We start from the raw sequence: 17,102 nt of genomic DNA on the forward strand, positions 1-17,102 counted from the left end.
TGCCGTCCCAGCCAGCTCTTCAGTCCTCAAGGGTTTAAGGTGCCCTGTGATTGGAAAATCAGTGGAATGGACTCATATGAAGGATAACTAGACTAGAGCTGGGGAACCACTTATTTTAGCTTCTAGGTTCTGTCTCTCTGTGAAACAAAAGGAGAGGAGAAATGAGGAGCTGTGGAGACTAGGCTCAGGCCTGGCCTGGCCAGAAAATAGTTTCTCTTGATCATGTTACAGGGCTTCCCCTGCTGACCAGCAGCCACCCCCCTCCAACCGACCCGCAGGACCAGCAACTTCTCTTCCCAAATCCAGACGTTCTGACCCGGTTGGCAGGTGAGAGCAGGAAGTGGGAAGCAGGCAGAAGGCAGCGTTGTCCACACTGGCTTGGATTCCTTGCCTTGGTTCTCTGTGCCTAATCAAAAGGACCTCGGGGAGGCTGAAGCAGATCATAGAGACGGCTTGGTGAGCAACGGTATTCTCTGAGCCTAACAACCTCGATTGGATCCCAGGAGCATAAGGTAGAAGCCTGCTGTCCTCTGACCTCCAGAGGCATGCTATGTCACATGGGTACGCACACACACACACACAAAACCACATACACATACATACATACATACACACACATACATACATGCATGCATACACACACACAAACACATTCGCATACATACACACAATGCAATAAGAATGAAAGGATCTAGAAGGTAAATGTGTAGGTCAGCAGCAGGAAGAACACTTGGGAATGAATGTGCCCAAGTTCCTGAGTTCATTTCCTAGCAGAACTACAAAAAAGAAAAGAAAAAAGGGAGGGAGGGAGGAAGAGAAGGGTAAATCTACTTGTAATAATTCTAGATTTCCTTTCCTTGTTCTGAAACAGGGTTACAGGCAGTAGAGGCTGCCCCTGAACTCTTTGTAGCCAAGAAGGACCCTGAATTCCTGATCCTCCTGCCTTCCCAGTTCTAGTGACCATAGTTAAAAAAAAAAAGGAAAAGGAAAAAGGTACGCACTAAACCAAGGCTGCACCTGATAACCGGAGCCCAGTGACATCCTCACTCAAGACAACCAGCTCCATCCATCTGCTCTGCGGCTGGGGAGTCTCCCCCAGGATCCTGACCCTGGAAATCAGAGACACTGGTTGGAGACTGGAGCTGACCTTCAGCCAAGATACGTTGCACAGGTGAGCAGCCTTGGGACAGAGAGGCTTAGGCCTGCAGTTGACAACAACGTCGAATGTGAACCTTGTGTGATGGCCCTCAGCATAATAAAATACATTTTTTGTTATACTAACTATGAATATCTACCTTCTTGCTGGCAACATCAGTGCTGGGATTACAAGTGTGCGTGAGTGTCTCTGTGTGTGAGCGTCTGTGTGTGTGTGTGTGTGTGTGTGGTGTGTGTGTGTGTGTGTGTGTGTTCACTACAATATCTGGCCTAACTCACCATTTTCTTCCAACTTGGAAATAAAACTGCTAGCCCATCCCCACACGTCGTCATGTCCTCGGTGAAAAGTTCCTACACCCCGATAAGCCTTTCCACCAATGCAGCAATCCAAAATCAGACCAAATCAAACCAAATTAGGAAAAGTCTACATGTAATGGACACAACACTCTCAGAGAGGAGACCGGAAAGGGAATCTGTTCTCTGGGGGGGGCAGTTTAAATACCCTGTGGGGGTGGTCTTGAGCATCTCTGAGGGACGGGTCATCATTTGGTGGGCAGGGTTCATAGAGAGATGGGGGCTTGGGTGGAACATCCGTCCATTTTAACACTCCTCGCTCCATATTTGGAGGGGAGTTCTCCTCCAGTGAAATTTGGCGTTGGAGAGATGGGAGGGGGGCCTGGAGGGGTGAAAACACTTCCACCCCCAGGCAGCCTTCCTGGGAAACCAAAGATTTACCTGAGCCTGAGCTACATGGTGAAACTCCATGTCAAAGAACAGAGAGGGGAAATGGGGAGGAGGGGGGAAGGCTCAGAGGCCATGTCCGGATACAAATGACCCCTTGGGTAGTACTCAATTCTTTTTCTTTTTCTTTTTCTTTTTTTTTTTTTTTTTTGGTTTTTTGAGACAGGGTTTCTCTGTATTGTTTTGGAGCCTGTCCTGGAACTCACTTGGTAGACCAGGCTGGTCTCGAACTCACAGTGATCCGCCTGTCTCTGCCTCCCAAGTGCTGAGATTAAAGGCATGCGCCACCAACGCCCGGCCGGTAGTACTCAAATCTAATGCTGCGAATAGAACAACTGTTCCTGCCCTTTTACCTTGACTGACATGCCAGGGATCAGCCCATCTCCACCCCTACCCCCACACAGACAGCCCCCCAGCCCCTACCCTGTGCATGTGAGGAATAGACATTACAGATACTATACACAGCTTGGGGAGTCCCTCTCCCCCTCCCTCTCCCACTCCTCCCCAAATGGGTTTCACTGTGTGCTCCAGGCTGGCCTAGAACTCACTTTGTACACCAGGTTGGCCTCCACCTCCTGGATTAAAGGTGTGTGCCATGCCCAACCCAAGTTTTGAGATTCTTGACATACGGGGAATCTTTGGAAGATCCAGAGTGAAGCAGAGTCAGTTGGTTGATGGACAGACAGACTGATGGACTCAGAGAGTCAGTCAGCTTCAGGCTTTAGGAGAGGGTACACCCATGAGCTACAGCCTGTGACCAACTAGAGCTCCTGGACTTATACTGGCTAGAGAGGTGATTACAACCGAGGCCAAGGAGGAAACAGAAAGCTGTAAAACTTTTATCACAGTTAGGTGTGGTGGCACACACCGCAGAGGCAGGCAGATCTCTGAGTTCAAGGCCAGCCTGGTTTACAGAGGAAGTTCCCAGGGCTACAAAGAGAAACTCTGTCTTGAAAAGCTAAAATAAATTAATAAGATATTTTTTAACATTAAGCTTTTGTGGCGTGTGTAAACCAGAGGAGGGCAACTTTAGGCCGTGCACTGTCTGCTCCCACCAAGTGGGCACTGGGAAATTGAACTCCTGGTTGTCAGGCTTGACAATGAGAGTCCCTACCCACCACGCCCGGAGGCTGAAAGGGAGGTCCTGTGGCTGACCTAGGGCCCTGCTCTCTCGGCCCTCCCCAAGGGCCTTCAGCATCTCCACCTTCCCTTTCTCTGGTCCCACCTGTCACATGGTCTGTGGGGTGAGGCCCTAGGGACCCAGCTCCCAGGGTTTCTAGAGAGGATTTTCCACTCCAGGGTCACAATAGCATCTCCTCCTGTCCTTCCTTTCTCTGTAGCTCTGCTTGTTTCTGATTCAAAAGACCCTGTGGTGCTGAGAAGGGTGTCGGGCTGTTATAATTTACAGGATGGTTTACCCCGGAGCTTGGCTTTTCTGGTGGCTTGCAGACCACCCTGGTCTGGAGGGTGTGTTACAAAAAAAAGCCAGGCCAGAGTCCTTCAGACTCCCCCCAAATACCTGGAATTCCCTTCTCCATGCTCATTCTCCCAGAGACAGCCTCTCTGTCACACGCGTGCCCAGACAAGGGACCACACTGTACTCCAGCCTGTGTCCCCTACAGCCAGTGGCTCCCTCCTGCCCCACAGCAGAACCTCCTTCCTTCAAGCCACCCCCTTGCTTTCCTCGTCCAGGAGAGGGATATAATAGCCCCTATCCCCAAGGGAAGATGAAGCAAAGCTTTTCTAGAGACCTTCTTACACTCTCTGATTGCTACCCCCAACCCCCAACAGGCTCTCACTTTCTATATAGACCAGGCTGGTCTAAAACTCTACCTCTGAGAGAGATCTTCCTGCCTCTGCCAGCCGAGATGTAAGCCGTGTGCTCTCATGCCCAGACTCGCTCTGATTTCCTGAGTTCTTCTTCCTCTTCCTCTTCTTCTTCTTCTTTTTAAATATTTATTCATACATGCAAGCAAAGCACTCATACATATCACATAAAATAAATACATGTAAAATAACAATAATAATCAAAAATCATTGTTGGGCGGTGGTGGTGCACGCCTTTAATCCCAACACTTGGAAGGCAGAGGCAGGGAGAATCTATATGAGTTTGAGGCCAGCCTGGTCTACAGAGCAAGTGCCAGGACAGCCTCCAAAGCTCCAAAGCTCCACAGAGAAACCCTGTCTTGAAAAACCAAACCAAGCTGGGCTGGTGGTGCATGCATTTTATCCCAGCACTAGGGAGGCAGAGGCAGGCAGATCTCTGTGAGTTTGAGACCAGCATGGTCTACCGTGCAGAGTTCCAAGACAGCCTCCAAACCAATACAGAGAAACCCTGTCCCAAAAAAACAAACAAACAAACAAACAAAATATATATTATATATATGCCAAATATAAGTCAGGTGTGGTGGCACATGGTCGTCATCCCAGTAAAGGGTAGACTGAAGCAGGATCTCACCTTAAGGCCAAGCTGGTCTACATAGTAAGATTTGTCTCCCAAACCAAAGTGAAGTAAATTGTGAGTGTACGGGGGGGGGGGGGGGGCTCGGCGGCGGGCAGACAACCTAGTAGGCCCGGAGTTATCTGCTAATTGGAAACAACGTGATATATGCTGGAAATAAGCTTTGCTTAGGACCCTGGAGGAGGCAAGGAGGGACAGGGGTACTGCAGGAAGGAAACCGCTGCTCCTGAGTTTGCAAAGGCTGGGTGGAATTTCTTTTCCCTTATAGGGAAGGCTAGAGGCAATGGCTAAGGAGGCAACCTATCCCCAAGGGGAGGCAGAGGAGTGGTCTTTTTTTTTTTTTTTTTTGGTTTTTCAAGACAGGGTTTCTCTGTAGCTTTGGAGGCTGTCCTGGAACTCACTTTGTAGACCAGGCTGGCCTTGAACTCACAGAGATCCGCCTGTCTCTGTCTCTGCCTCTGCCTCCCGAGTGCTGGGATTAAAGGCTTGCGCCACCAACGCCCGGCCAGAGGGGTAGCTTATGCTGGCATCCTACCCTTTCCTGTATCCACATCCAGGCAGGCCATGGTCCCCGTTGGGAGGTAACCAGGGAGATCAGGAATGTAATGCTCAGGCAGGAGAGTGGAGCCCAGAGCCCAACACCCAACCAGCACCCTACCCAGCACCCGGAAGCAGAACAAATCCTATTCAGAGGGTAACAAAAACAGCTCCACATACTTGGGAAGTTTTTTGTTTTGCTTTTATGTTTGTGAGGGGGTTAATTTTTATTTTTATGCTTTGGGTTTTTCGAGACAGGCTTTCTCTGTGTAGTTCTGGCTGTCCTGCAATTCCCTCTGCAGACCAGGCCGGCCTGGAACTCACAGAGATCCATCTGGCTCTACCTCCCGGGTATTAGGACTAAAGGCGTGAGCCACCACAGCCTGGCTATAAGGGTGTTAATTTTTTAATTTTTGAGATTACAATATAATCTCATCATTCCCCCCTTCCCTTTCTTCCTTCCAAATCCTCCCAGGTACCCCTTCCTGCTCTCTTTCAAATTCACGGCCTCTTTTTTTTTCAATAACTGTCACTAGGTATGTATACATAGATACATAATGTATTCTCTTTTTGGGGGGAGGGAAGAGTTGGAGAGAGGGTTTCTCTGTGGCTTTGGAGGCTGTCCTGGAACTAGCTCTTGTAGACCTGGCTGGTCTTGAACTCAGAGATCCGCCTGTCTTTGCCTCCCCAGGGCTAAGATTGTCATCCCTGTTCAGCTCATGCTTAGTTAGTCTTGTTGCTGAGACTTTATGACATTCCTAGAAGACACAGTCTCACAGCAAACTCCCTGATCCTCTCACAATCTGTTTACCCTCTCTTTTGCAAAGCTTCCTGAGCCTTGGGTGGGGGAGGTGTTTTTCAGAGGTGTCAACTGGGGGCTGGGTTTGGCAACTCAGTGTTTCCATTGGCTGTGTGGCTTTTGTACTGTGGTCTCTGTCCATTGCAAAAGGTACTTTCCTTGGTGAGGGGTGAGAACTACACTAATCTGTGGGTATAAGGACAAATATTTAAGAGGTAGTTAGGGGCTGTCTACTTAGTAAAGAGACAGTTGTAGATTCTCCTCCAAGATCCCTGACTTGACTAGCCCTGGTCAGTTGGCTAGGTCACCAGGACCAGGCATGACTTCCCTCTTGTTGAAAGAGCTGTTGTTTACCACCAAGGTATGTGTGCCAATTACTGCCCCCTTAGGGTCCTATGCTGCGTCTGGTTTGTAGGCATCAGAGCTGAACTGTAGGTTTAGGCTAGTCCTCCTCAGGGGAGAATGTTAAGAGCTCAGGGGCCGGGCCCTATCCAGGCAGTAGTGGCACAAACCTTTAATCCCAGCATTCAGGAAGCAGAGATGGGTGGATGTCTATGAATTCGAGGCCAGCCTGAGTTTCAGGCTAGCCTGGTCTATCTACAGAGTCAGTTCCAGGATAGACTCTAAAGCTACAGAGAAACTCTGTCTCAAAAAATATCCTGGCTGTCCTGGAACTTGATCTGTAGCCCAGGCTGGCCTTAAACTCACAGAGACCCGCCTGCCTCTGCCTCATGAGTGCTGAGATTTATGCCCTGCAATGTAAAAGAAACAAACAAACAACAACAATAAAACAAAACAAAACCCAAAAAAACTTTACTTATTTTATTTTATGTGTATGAGTGATCTGTCTGTATGCACACCGGGACCTGTGCCTGGAGCCCTTGGAAGCCAGAAGATGTGCTCCAACCATACAAGCCGCCTCTCCAACTCCATCAAGCACACTATTTTGTTACCTAAGGGGGTTCTATGAAATGAACAAATAAATATATATTTTAATCCAGGGTTGGAGAGATGGCCCTGGCTGTTCCAGTAGAGGACTAGGGTTTGGTTTCCAGCGCCTACATAAAGGCTCATATCTACAGATCTAGGGATGTAACATCCTCTTCTGGCCTCCATGGGCACCAGGCACAGGGTACACAGACATACATGCAGGCAAAACACTGTACATATAAAATAATTTCTCAGAAATTTGCTGGGTGTGGTGGTGCACACCTTTTATTCCAAGAGTCGGGTGCTCTGTGACAGCTCTGAGGCCAGCTTGCTCTACCCAGAGAGTTTCAGACTTCTGGGGGCTACATACACAATAAAGTGTCTCAAAAAAGCCCACCGCGGCCTGTGGCATACCCGCCTGAAGTTAAATGCCAAAACCAGACGCTCTGAGACCCTGACCGACGTGGTTTCTTGGTGGCCTGTGGCCTCAGATCCCTCTTCCTTTTGTCATTCTGCTTGGAAGCTGACTGACCATCCCTCGGCTCCACTGTCTGCTGTGACCAGAAGGAGTTTTCCCACGGCTTCTTCATCTCCGCTCCAGGCTCAAGCTACAAATGCTGCAGGGCATGACAGGCTAAACGCCGAAGTCCTTCACTGGGCCCTCGTCCCCTCGATGCTCCTACCCTCTCTCCTGCACACAAATGTTCAAAGAATCCTTCTCTCTTATCCTCTCCAGGTATAATTGATCGAGCCTTCAGTGCCGTCTTCCCACTTCCCCGAATAAGAGTCCCTTTTCAAGGCTTGGCTCCTGCGGAGACCGGCATCTTCATGCAGACTGTGCGTGCACCTCTCTCTACTCCCTCTCCCACATCTTCAGAGCCCCGCTTTCCAGCTTCCGGTTGCCTAGAGAGCCCACTGCTGGCAGCGTCTTCAACAACCTCGCTCAAGCCTGTTTGCGTCCAAGGTGGAATTCATCCCCTTCCCTCGGGAAGGAGCCCCAAGCTGCTACACAGTGGGCTATGGAAGCGTCTAGAGCTTCTTATGGATCTGCTCAACACTCTACAAGAGGAGACGGCCCCTAAGACCAGGGCTCATTCATCGTTTTGCCCCTTAAATCTAGAAACTCGGTCCCGTAGTCTGTTGGCTTTCTCTCGGGGCCCGTGGCGCCGTCTAGATGGGCAAGTGTCCTGCTCTCTGTACTGCCAGGAAGCTCCGCAGTCACCGACCCGACCAGAAGTGGCATGATGAACAATACAAGAAAGCCCACTTGGGCTGGGTGGTGGTGGCGCACGCCTTTAATCCCAGCACTCGGGAGGCAGAGGCAGGCGGATCTCTGTGAGTTCGAGGCCAGCCTGGTCTACAGAACAAGTTCCAGGACAGCCTCCAAAACAATACAGAGAAACTCTGTCTCGAAAAACCAAAAAAAAAAAAAAAAAAAAAAAAAAGAAAAAGAAAAGAAAGCACACTTGGGTCCTGAAGGCCAATCCTTTCGGAGGTGCCTCTCGTGCAAAGGGAATTGTGCTGGAAAAAAGTAGGGGTTGAAGCCAAACAGACAAATTCTGCTTTCCGGAAGTTTGTCAGGTCACAGCTCATCAAGAACATTGAGAAGATCACAGCGTTAATGCCCAGTGATGGCTGTTTGAACTTCATTGAGGAAAACGACGACGGAAGTTCTGGTTGCTGGGTTCGGTGGAAAAGGTCATGCTGTAGCTGGTATTCCTGGAGTCACTCTGCTTTAAGGTTGTTAAAGTAGCCAATGTGTAACCCTTTGGCTCCGTACAAAGTCGAGAAGGCAAGACCAAGATCCTAAATCTTGACAGTAGAAACACAGCAATACATTTTCATATTCCAAGAAAAAACATACAAAAAGAACTCTCTGTTCATCTCTTTCCTAACTGAACTGTTGGGAGGAGATCACCTGTGATCCTCCCCCCCCCATAGTCTAGAGGCTCAGGCAGGAGAATTTCCATTTCTGGGTCAGTGTGGTGACATACCTAGACCCTGCTCAAACCACAAACCAACAAGCCAGGTGTGGCTGAACTCACTGTAACTCCAGTACTCAGAAGGCAGAGGCAGGAGGGTCACAGCAAAATACCAGCCTGGTCTACAAGGTGAGCTCCAGGCCAGCCAGGACCACACAGCAAGACACCTTCTCAAAGAAACAAAGCCCACAAAATGAAGTCGGAGGCAATGGGCGAGCAACCAACCCATTTCTGAGAGGCAACCAGCCTCTGAGGGAATCTGGCTTTACTCTCTGGGCTCCAGGAAAGTTCACAGCACCCTCTAAAGGTTGCAGTGTAGGGGAGGGTATCACGGCAAGGTTTCTACACCACTGAGCACATTTGAACATCTAAGCCCTTAACTCATTAGTGCCTCATGCATGGGGACCATTGGCGGCATGTGGTGTGGTTTGCCTGACCTCGGGTTTCCCGGAGCAAGAGCAACCTCTCTTGTGAGGTCTGGTCTGGCTCGGCCTGGGTCGGGACTCAACAGGACTTAGGAAAGGCAGAGGCAGCAAACACTGCACGTGTGGGTCCATCAGTCCTTGGCTTAGCTTCTGCCTAGAGCTGAGAGGGTCAGTCCGAGTGCCAGGCACCTAGTGGAAGCCTTGGGGACCCCAGCAGCAGGGCTACAGCTTCCCCGAGGAGGGGACAGACATGAGGACAGACATGCTAGTGACCCCTGAGGAGTCCATCCCACAGTTTATTCTTTGAGACAGGGTCTCCCACTAAACATGAAGCTCCCCTTTTGGCTAGGCTCCAAGGATTTGCCTGTCTCCACCTCCATGTTAGCCAGGCCCAACCAAATGGTTTTTTGTTTTGTTTTGTTTTGGTTTGGTTTTGGTTTTTCGAGGCAGGGTTTCTCTGTATTGTTTTGGAGGCTTTCCTGGAACTCGCTTTGTAGACCAGGAAGGCCTCGCACAGAGATCCGCCAGCCTCTGCCTCTCCAGTGCTGGGATTAAAGGCGTGCGCCACCAAAGCCCGGCCCAACCAAATGTTTATTTCAACAACATCTGTCTAATATAAACACACAGGAACACAACCTTGCCAAAGAGCTGGGAAGCCTTTCTGGTTTTTTTTTTTTTTTTTTTTTTTTGGTTTTTTGAGACAGGGTTTCTCTGTAGCTTTGGAGTCCTGGAACTCACTTTGTAGACCAGGCTGGCCTCGAACTCACAGAGATCCGCCTGCCTCTGCCTCCCGAGTGCTGGGATTAAAGGCGTGCGCCACCAAAGCCCGGCTCACACACACACATCTTACAAGGGTCTGTGCAGTTGTTCCAGCCGAGGGAAGAGTGACTCAGGCCCAACTTCCATGTGGTTGCTGGGAAATCAAACTGGGCTCCTCTTGTGTTCACAGAATTCCCTCTCATCCTGTGATCCATCTCCCTAGCCTCTAATTTTCTTCTGGATTCAGCCTAGGATCCTAGGCCATGGATAATGCTGCCCATAATTAAGGTGGTTTGCTCATTAATTAACCTAATCGAGATAATCACTCACAGATATGCCAGAGGCTGGCCTGACTAGGACGACCCCTATCTGGCAGGCACACAGGTAACACTAGAATCTGTCATGTTCACATTTTCTTTGTTTTTTTAAAGACAGTCTCACCGTGTAGCCAGGTCTGGCCTGGAATTTGAAATGTAGACCAGGCTATACTCAAACTCACACAGATCCACCTGTCTCTGCTTTGCAGAGTGCCGAGGACACTAAAGATAGTTATGTGCCACCATGCCTGGAGACCATCAGTGGTAACCATCTCAGTGGGTAAGAATTCAGCCTGTGCTAAGCTACGTGAGACCCTGTCACAAAAAAACCAAAAAGGTGGGCTGGAGTGATGGATGGCTCAGTGGTCGAGAGCACTCTCTGTGGACCAGCGCTTTTCCTAATATGTATAATGCCAAATCAGGGTGTCAGGTGCCTCCGGCTGAGGGGAAAGGGACAACACTTGCACTCAGGTGTGCATACTCACAAGCAAACGCACACCTACAAATAATTAAAATAAGTCTTGCCGGGGTTGGTGGCTCACGCCTTTAATCCCAGCACTTGGGAGGCAGAGGCAGGGGGATCTCTGTGACTTCAAGGCTAGCCTGGTCTACAGAGCAAGTGCCAGGATAGGCTCCAAAGCTACATAGAGAAACCCTGTCTCGAAAAACCAAAAACCAAAACAAAACAAACAAAAAAACCCAAAAAACAAAAACCTCCAAACAAACAAACAAACACAATCTCAACAAAAGGAGGAGAAGGTGTTTTGGATTGTGGGCCCGGGCTGGGGGTATTTCCGTGGATAGTGAGTGTGAAGTCACACTTGGTAGAAGCAGCTTCCAGGGGCCATAGGTGTCTCTATTACCTTTTTGCTTCCAGAAGGGTCTCTTCCCTGAATATTTGTCAGCCGTTAGGCGTGAGGCTGGCCATCTGAGGTCATAAACAAACCACAGACAGGCTGAGGCGTCTTATCTCCCCCTCAGGCAGGTGACAAGTCTCACTGCTGCTTCACTGGTCACACCCCGGCTGGGGCTGGCTGTAGCCCACCATCCCAGGTGAAGGTCACTGGCTCCGCAGCCTGGGGCTGAGAGTCCCTCCTGAAAGAAGCCTCCCTGGGGGGTGCAAACAACAACTCAACTGTCCTGGCCAATAGCCGGGACTAGAATTCACTCCAGTTTTCCATTTTCTTGAAAAGATCTAGCCCAGCCCTCAAGAAGATGAAAGAACTTGGTCAAGACGACGTTGGTTGTTTGTTTTTGAATCTCAGTACTTAGCCCTGGCTGTTCTGGAACTTGCCATAGAGACTGTGGCTGGTCTCAAAGCTCAGAGAAACCTGCCTGTCTCTGCCTCTACACTGTTGGGAATTAAAAAAAAACTAAAAATTTAAAATGTATGTGTATGTGTGTGGGCCTGAGTATATATGTATGTGTGTATGGGTACCACACACATAGAGGCTCCTCGGGAGGCCCGAAGAGGGCATTGGATCCCTTGGAACTGGAGTTACTGGCAATTGTGAATTTCCCATGCAGGTGCAGGAGCTGAACTCAGGTCCACTGCAAGAGCGGCAGGCATGTCAAACTCAGAGCCACCTCTCCAGCCCCTCCCTCCCCTAGGGCTTTGGATGTAGAGCAAACTGGAGCCTTGCCTGGAGTGGGTAAAGTACTGGGTTCAATCCCCTGCACCATAAATAAACAGATAAAGAAAATAATCCCACTGAAAAATGAAAACTGCTGATTAAAAAATCATTTTATTGTTTAGCAATTGCATCACTGTGGTGGAGAACAAAAGGAGAGATCAAATCCCTCTGGGAGGGTTGGGCTCTAGAATCCTCCCGGCATAGTGTAACCCTAGCATTTGGGAGGCAGAGGCAGGAGGATCTCTGAGTTCAAGGCCAGCTCCATCTACAGAGTGAGCCCCAGGATAGCCAGGGACACACAGAGAAACCCTGCCTCAAGGGTTGGGGGTGGGGTGGGGTGGGGAAAGGTTCCCAGAATCTTTTGTGCGTCCCCACTTGGGCATGGGGTAGGGAGAGAGGGAGTCAAGAGAGTAGACCCAAGACACAGGGCTTGTGCCTTGGCCCAGAGGAAGGACGGGCAGGACAGGGCACCTTCCAGCCGCGCAGCTAGGGTCTTAGTATCTGGACTTCACTTCGAGTCTGTCTGGTCCCTTTCTTAGCTTTGGTGATGCAGGGTCTGGCTCAGTGATGGTCCCCTGTCACTCAGCATTGTACCTTACCTATTTCAGAGTCCCTTGGTGGGTTTATTGCCTATGGCCCCATCATAGGCCCCCATCCCCTTTCTGTATGCCACAGCAGTGCCTTCAAGGAAACTGCCCCTGGCCCCCCAGCCACAGTCCTCGAGGGTGCCTGTGTTGGGGGTGAGCTGCCTGGCTGGTCTCTCTCCACCTCCTTTTCTTCTTGGCTTGCCTCTAAAGACCAGTAGGGAGGGGAGAAAGAAGCCTTGCTCAGCCTGGAAAATCTATTGGACCAAAAAGAAATTTTTTTAAAATCACACATTGTAAGAAACAGTACCCCAAAATGTGAGGCGAGGGCTAGCTAACCCTTTAACATTTCCCAGGATTGCACAAGTCGGAAACTGGGCCAAAGCATGTCAGTTTTTCATAAGGAGCTAGGACTGCAAGAGGAGTTTGACTCTCTGGAGGCTGAAGGAGCCAAGCCAATGGGAAGTCCCTTGTCTAGGTACCAGAGATAAAGAAGAAAGCCCAGCCCTGTCCAGCTTCCACGCAGTCTCAGTCACCTAAGGGCACCTTTCTTCCTCTCTCACCTCAGGCCACTTTGTTCTGGTTCTGGCTTCAGGCCACATTCCTCTGGGAAGTCGTTCTCCTCAAGGTCACTCGGGCTGGGGAGGGGAGGTCTCCATTGTCTCCAGCCTCTCCAAGGCAACTTCTCTTTGTTTGCTCGGTTTCAGTGAGCTTACCAAGGGATCACATTGTACTGGGAAGTCGCTCCACACTGAAGAAAAGAAAAGAATGGGAGGAAGAGTGCCGGGAGCCAGGTGTGGAGGGCCATGTCTGAAAACCCAAGCTCTCCAGGGGCAGGAGGCAGGAGGACCATGAATATATGATATGGCCAGCCTGGGACACAGTTTGCCTTCAAGTCTGTGAGCGTGTAAGAGAAAGGGATGTTTTTACCTTTTATCATTATTATCTATTCTCTCATACATTACATCCTCACCATAATTGACTTTTTTTTTTTTTTTTTTTTTTTTTTTGGTTTTTCGAGATAGGGTTTCTCTGTGGCTTTGGAGGCTGTCCTGGAACTCGATCTGTAGACCAGGCTGGCCTTGAACTCACAGAGATCCGCCTGCCTCTGCCTCCCGAGTGCTGGGATTAAAGGCGTGCGCCACCAATGCCTGGCCATAATTGACTTTTTATTTTTTATTTTTTCTCCTTCGAGACAGGGTTTCCCTGTGTGTAGCTCTGTAGATCAGGCTGTCCTGGAACTCACAGAGATCCACATGCCTTTGTCTCCCAAGTGCTGGGTTTGAAGGCGTGCATCACCACCACCCAGGCATAAAATTAAAAAAAAAAAAGAGGTCTTAAAAAATAAAAAAGAGCTGTGAGATAGTGGCGTACACCAAATCTTGGTAGTCAGAGGCAGGTGGATTTCTGTGAGTTTGTGTCTAGTTTGCTCTACAGACAAGGTTTCAGCACCATTAGGACGACACAGAGAAACCCTGTCTTGAAAAACAAACAAACAAACAAACAAAAAAAAAACTAACAAACTGATAAATGAAAAACCTAACCCGAAAGAGTGGAGATGCCTCCTACCATTTTTGATAGTATTTTCCCCCCTGATTGAATCTTTACACGTGGGTTAAAGCAGAATGTGGAGACTCACACTAATCATCTCAGCACTTTGGAAGCTGAGGCAGGAGGATCACCTTGGATTTGAGACCAACCTTGAATAGAGAACCGGGCTAGCCTGGGCTACAGGTGAGATCCTTTCTCAGAACCCACTCCCTTGGAAAAACAAAACAAAACAAAAATAGGAGAGCTGGAGAGATGGCACCAGGTGCTCTCCCAGAGGACTGGGGTTTGAGTTTCAGCACCCACAAGCTGGTTCACTCCAGTTCTGGGAATCCCGTTCTTTCTTCTGGCTTCCCAGAGACACCAGACACGTATACGGAGACAAAACATCCATAACCGTAAAGTAGTAAAATAAAATTTAAAAAGAAAGCAGAAGATAATTGTCACAATAAATAAACAAAATCAGTGTAGCAAAGGACAATTTGTTAAACTCACCTGCAAGGGATTCTGCGGGGCCCTGGACTGCGGCTTCCGCGAGCTCAGCGCGCCCTCTAGTGTCCCGTAGGCTCCATCACACTATCGGTGGGACACCCTGATTGTACTTAGGGTAAGCCTGGATACATTTGAAGCCAATCACCAAAATTTCAGCATCACCATGGCCCCTTCTGTTAACCCTGTAATTTTCTCAAACCCCTCAAACTATGTCACTCCATCTGAGGGTGAGAGGAGTCCCTCTGGTTACATCGTAGCCCTGACAGCGAAAATACAAGGCCAAGCAGAGGTCACTAGCCAGAAACAGAGCCCTGTGCTGTGTGTAAAGTCTCTGGTTGATCTCTGACTCCACACCTGCTCCCTCCCCGAGTGTCTGTCATTGTTGGTGAGCTCTCTAGGATGGACAGGGTGTGGCCTGCTTTGGGGTGTATTCTCCTGGCAGCCCTCTCCCTGTCTTCTGACTTGAGAAATCAGCCAGTCAGGCTTGGGACAGGGGCTCTCACAGTGTGGCCCTCAGGACAAGCAGCAGATGTTAGCACTTCTTAGGAGTTCAGTATTCAGGGCCATGAGCTGGCTGAGCCACTGAGCTCTTACCTCGTACCCTGACGATGTGACTCTACCCGTAGAATTGTTCTTTGTTCTTTGACACAGTACCTTACTATGTAGCCCTGGCTGACCTGGAGCTTTTTTTTTTTTTTTTTTTTTTTTTGATTTTTCGAGACAGGGTTTCTCTGTGGCTTTGGAGGCTGTCCTGAAACTCGCTTGGTAGTCCAGGCTGGTCTCCAACTCACAGAGATCCGCCTACCTCTGCCTCCCGAGTGCTGGGATTAAAGGCGTGCGCCACCAATGCCCGGCTGACCTGGAGCTTGTTATGTAGACCAGGCTGGTCACAAACTCACAGAGATTACCTGACTCTGTGCCCCGAGTGCTGACTCCTGGGGTTAAAGTCAGGCACCACAACACCAGGATCAGATTTCTTTAAAACATATTTATTTCTGTTCTATGGGTGCGATTGTTTTTTCTTTGCATGGATGTATGGATGTGCCCGTGGTTCCTGAAGAGGGCATCGGATCCCTTGGAGCTAGAGTTACAGGAGGCTGTGAGCCTCCATGTGGGTGCTGGGAACTGAACTTGGTGCTGCAGGAGAGCAGTCAGCACACCTACTCATCCCTGAACACCTCTCCAGCAGCCTTGGAGAAAAGCAGTTTCTTCTTTAAAAATAATATATTGATTCTATGCTGTGGTAGTTTGAATGTAATTGACCCCCATAATCTCATTGGGAGTGGCACTATTAGGAGGTGTGACTCTGTTGGAGTGGGTATGGCCTTGTTGGAAAGAAGTGTCACTGTGGTGGTGGTGGTGGTGGTTTGAGGTTTCCTACGCTCAAAACACCACCCAGTGTTTCAATTGACTTCCTGTTGCCTGCAAGATAGGACTCTTGGCTGCCCCTCCAGGATCAAGTCGGCCTGCATGCTGGCTGCCCTGCTTGCCATCATGATAATAATGAACTATAAGTGAGCCAACCCAATTAAATGTTTCCTTTATAAGAGTGGCCATGGTCATGTTTCTTCACAGCAATAGAGACCCTAACATGTGTCTTACTTGTTTGTTTGTTTAGCTTTTGGTGGTCCAATGTGTTTAATTAGCATTGCTCACAGGAGTGCAGTCTACTTACCAGTGTCTACTGCCACCACTGTCTGCCTAGTCATCCTCAGGGAGGGAGTGTTTCCCTCCTGCATGAGGCGTTGTGAGGGGTCAGGGTGAAGCAGGGTTCCAGACTGCAGTGGCCATGCCATACCCGGGAGCTCCTTTCACAGTTCTCCACCCCCCCTGACAACCTGCCATGCTCCTGGGACGTAAGGGGCGTGGCACAGATGTCCCTTTGGGTAGTGTGGCACACAGGGGTTCCCCGCAGCCCCTTCTAGCACTGAGAACACTCCACAGCAGGGGGGATGCTCTCAGTCTAATTATGGCTTAATTTCTCTATGTCCTGTAATTAACGTATGCGGTGTCCCCAGCAACAAGTCTTGTAACCTGCTTCTTGTGGGCAACTGGGAGCACTGGTAATTCCCCGTGTTGTTGTTGGGGCCATCTGCCAGACAATTCACAGGGAGACAGCTCAGGCCTGGAACTGGGTGCCATTTTTTAAATAACCCATGGCTTTGGGGAATAGCCTTTTGAGAAAGCACTCACCTAGTTGTCCTAGATGGCTCAGAACTTGCCATGTAGACCAGGCTGTCCTCGAACTCACAGATATCCCCCTGTCTCTGATTCCTGAGTGTGTATTTCTTCTTTTGACTGATTTCTGTTCATCCCCATGCCCCACTGTGTGATTGGGCTGTTTGCTTTCTTAGCGTCTAGTTTTTGAGTTCCTGTGTGTTCTGGGTGTTAGTCTCTGTCTGATGCGGCGTTGGAGAAGACGTTCTGTGACCTCTCTTCACTCTGTTCACTGTTCTCTTTGCTGCTCAGAGACTCTGAATTCCATGAAGTCCTGTTTGGTGATTGCTGTCTTATTTCCTGGCTGACTAGAGTCCCATTTGACAAAACGCTTTTCTCTGCCTCTGTCTTTCTTGTTTTTGTTTTGAGGTGGAGTCTCTCTATGTAGTTTGGCTGTCCTGAACCTTCAACAGGCTGACCGAGCTCACAGAGATCCCCCTGCCTCTGCCCAAAGGCATGTGCCCCTGTGCCTGGCCACTGCTTTTAGCCCCTGCCTTTATTTTAAAGTGTTTCCTCTGCTT

The 17,102-nt window shown here is 49.4% G+C and overlaps 1 long non-coding RNA gene and 1 pseudogene across 1 annotated transcript; one reads left to right on the plus strand and one right to left on the minus strand.

Moving 5' to 3' along the window:
* Window positions 1-7,797: 7,797 nt before the first annotated feature.
* Window positions 7,798-8,433, plus strand: LOC121134320 (annotated as a pseudogene).
* A 3,399-nt stretch (window positions 8,434-11,832) lies between these two features.
* On the minus strand, window positions 11,833-15,053 carry LOC121134321. Its single transcript, XR_005871401.1, has 2 exons — window positions 14,368-15,053; window positions 11,833-13,075 (listed from the first exon to the last, which is right to left on the minus strand). It is a non-coding gene; the product is annotated as an uncharacterized LOC121134321 (long non-coding RNA).
* Between the last annotated feature and the right edge of the window lie 2,049 nt (window positions 15,054-17,102).

Source organism: Mesocricetus auratus, unplaced genomic scaffold (assembly GCF_017639785.1).
Source record: "Mesocricetus auratus isolate SY011 unplaced genomic scaffold, BCM_Maur_2.0 Super-Scaffold_100027, whole genome shotgun sequence".
In the NCBI taxonomy this organism is placed as follows: Eukaryota; Metazoa; Chordata; class Mammalia; order Rodentia; family Cricetidae; genus Mesocricetus; species Mesocricetus auratus.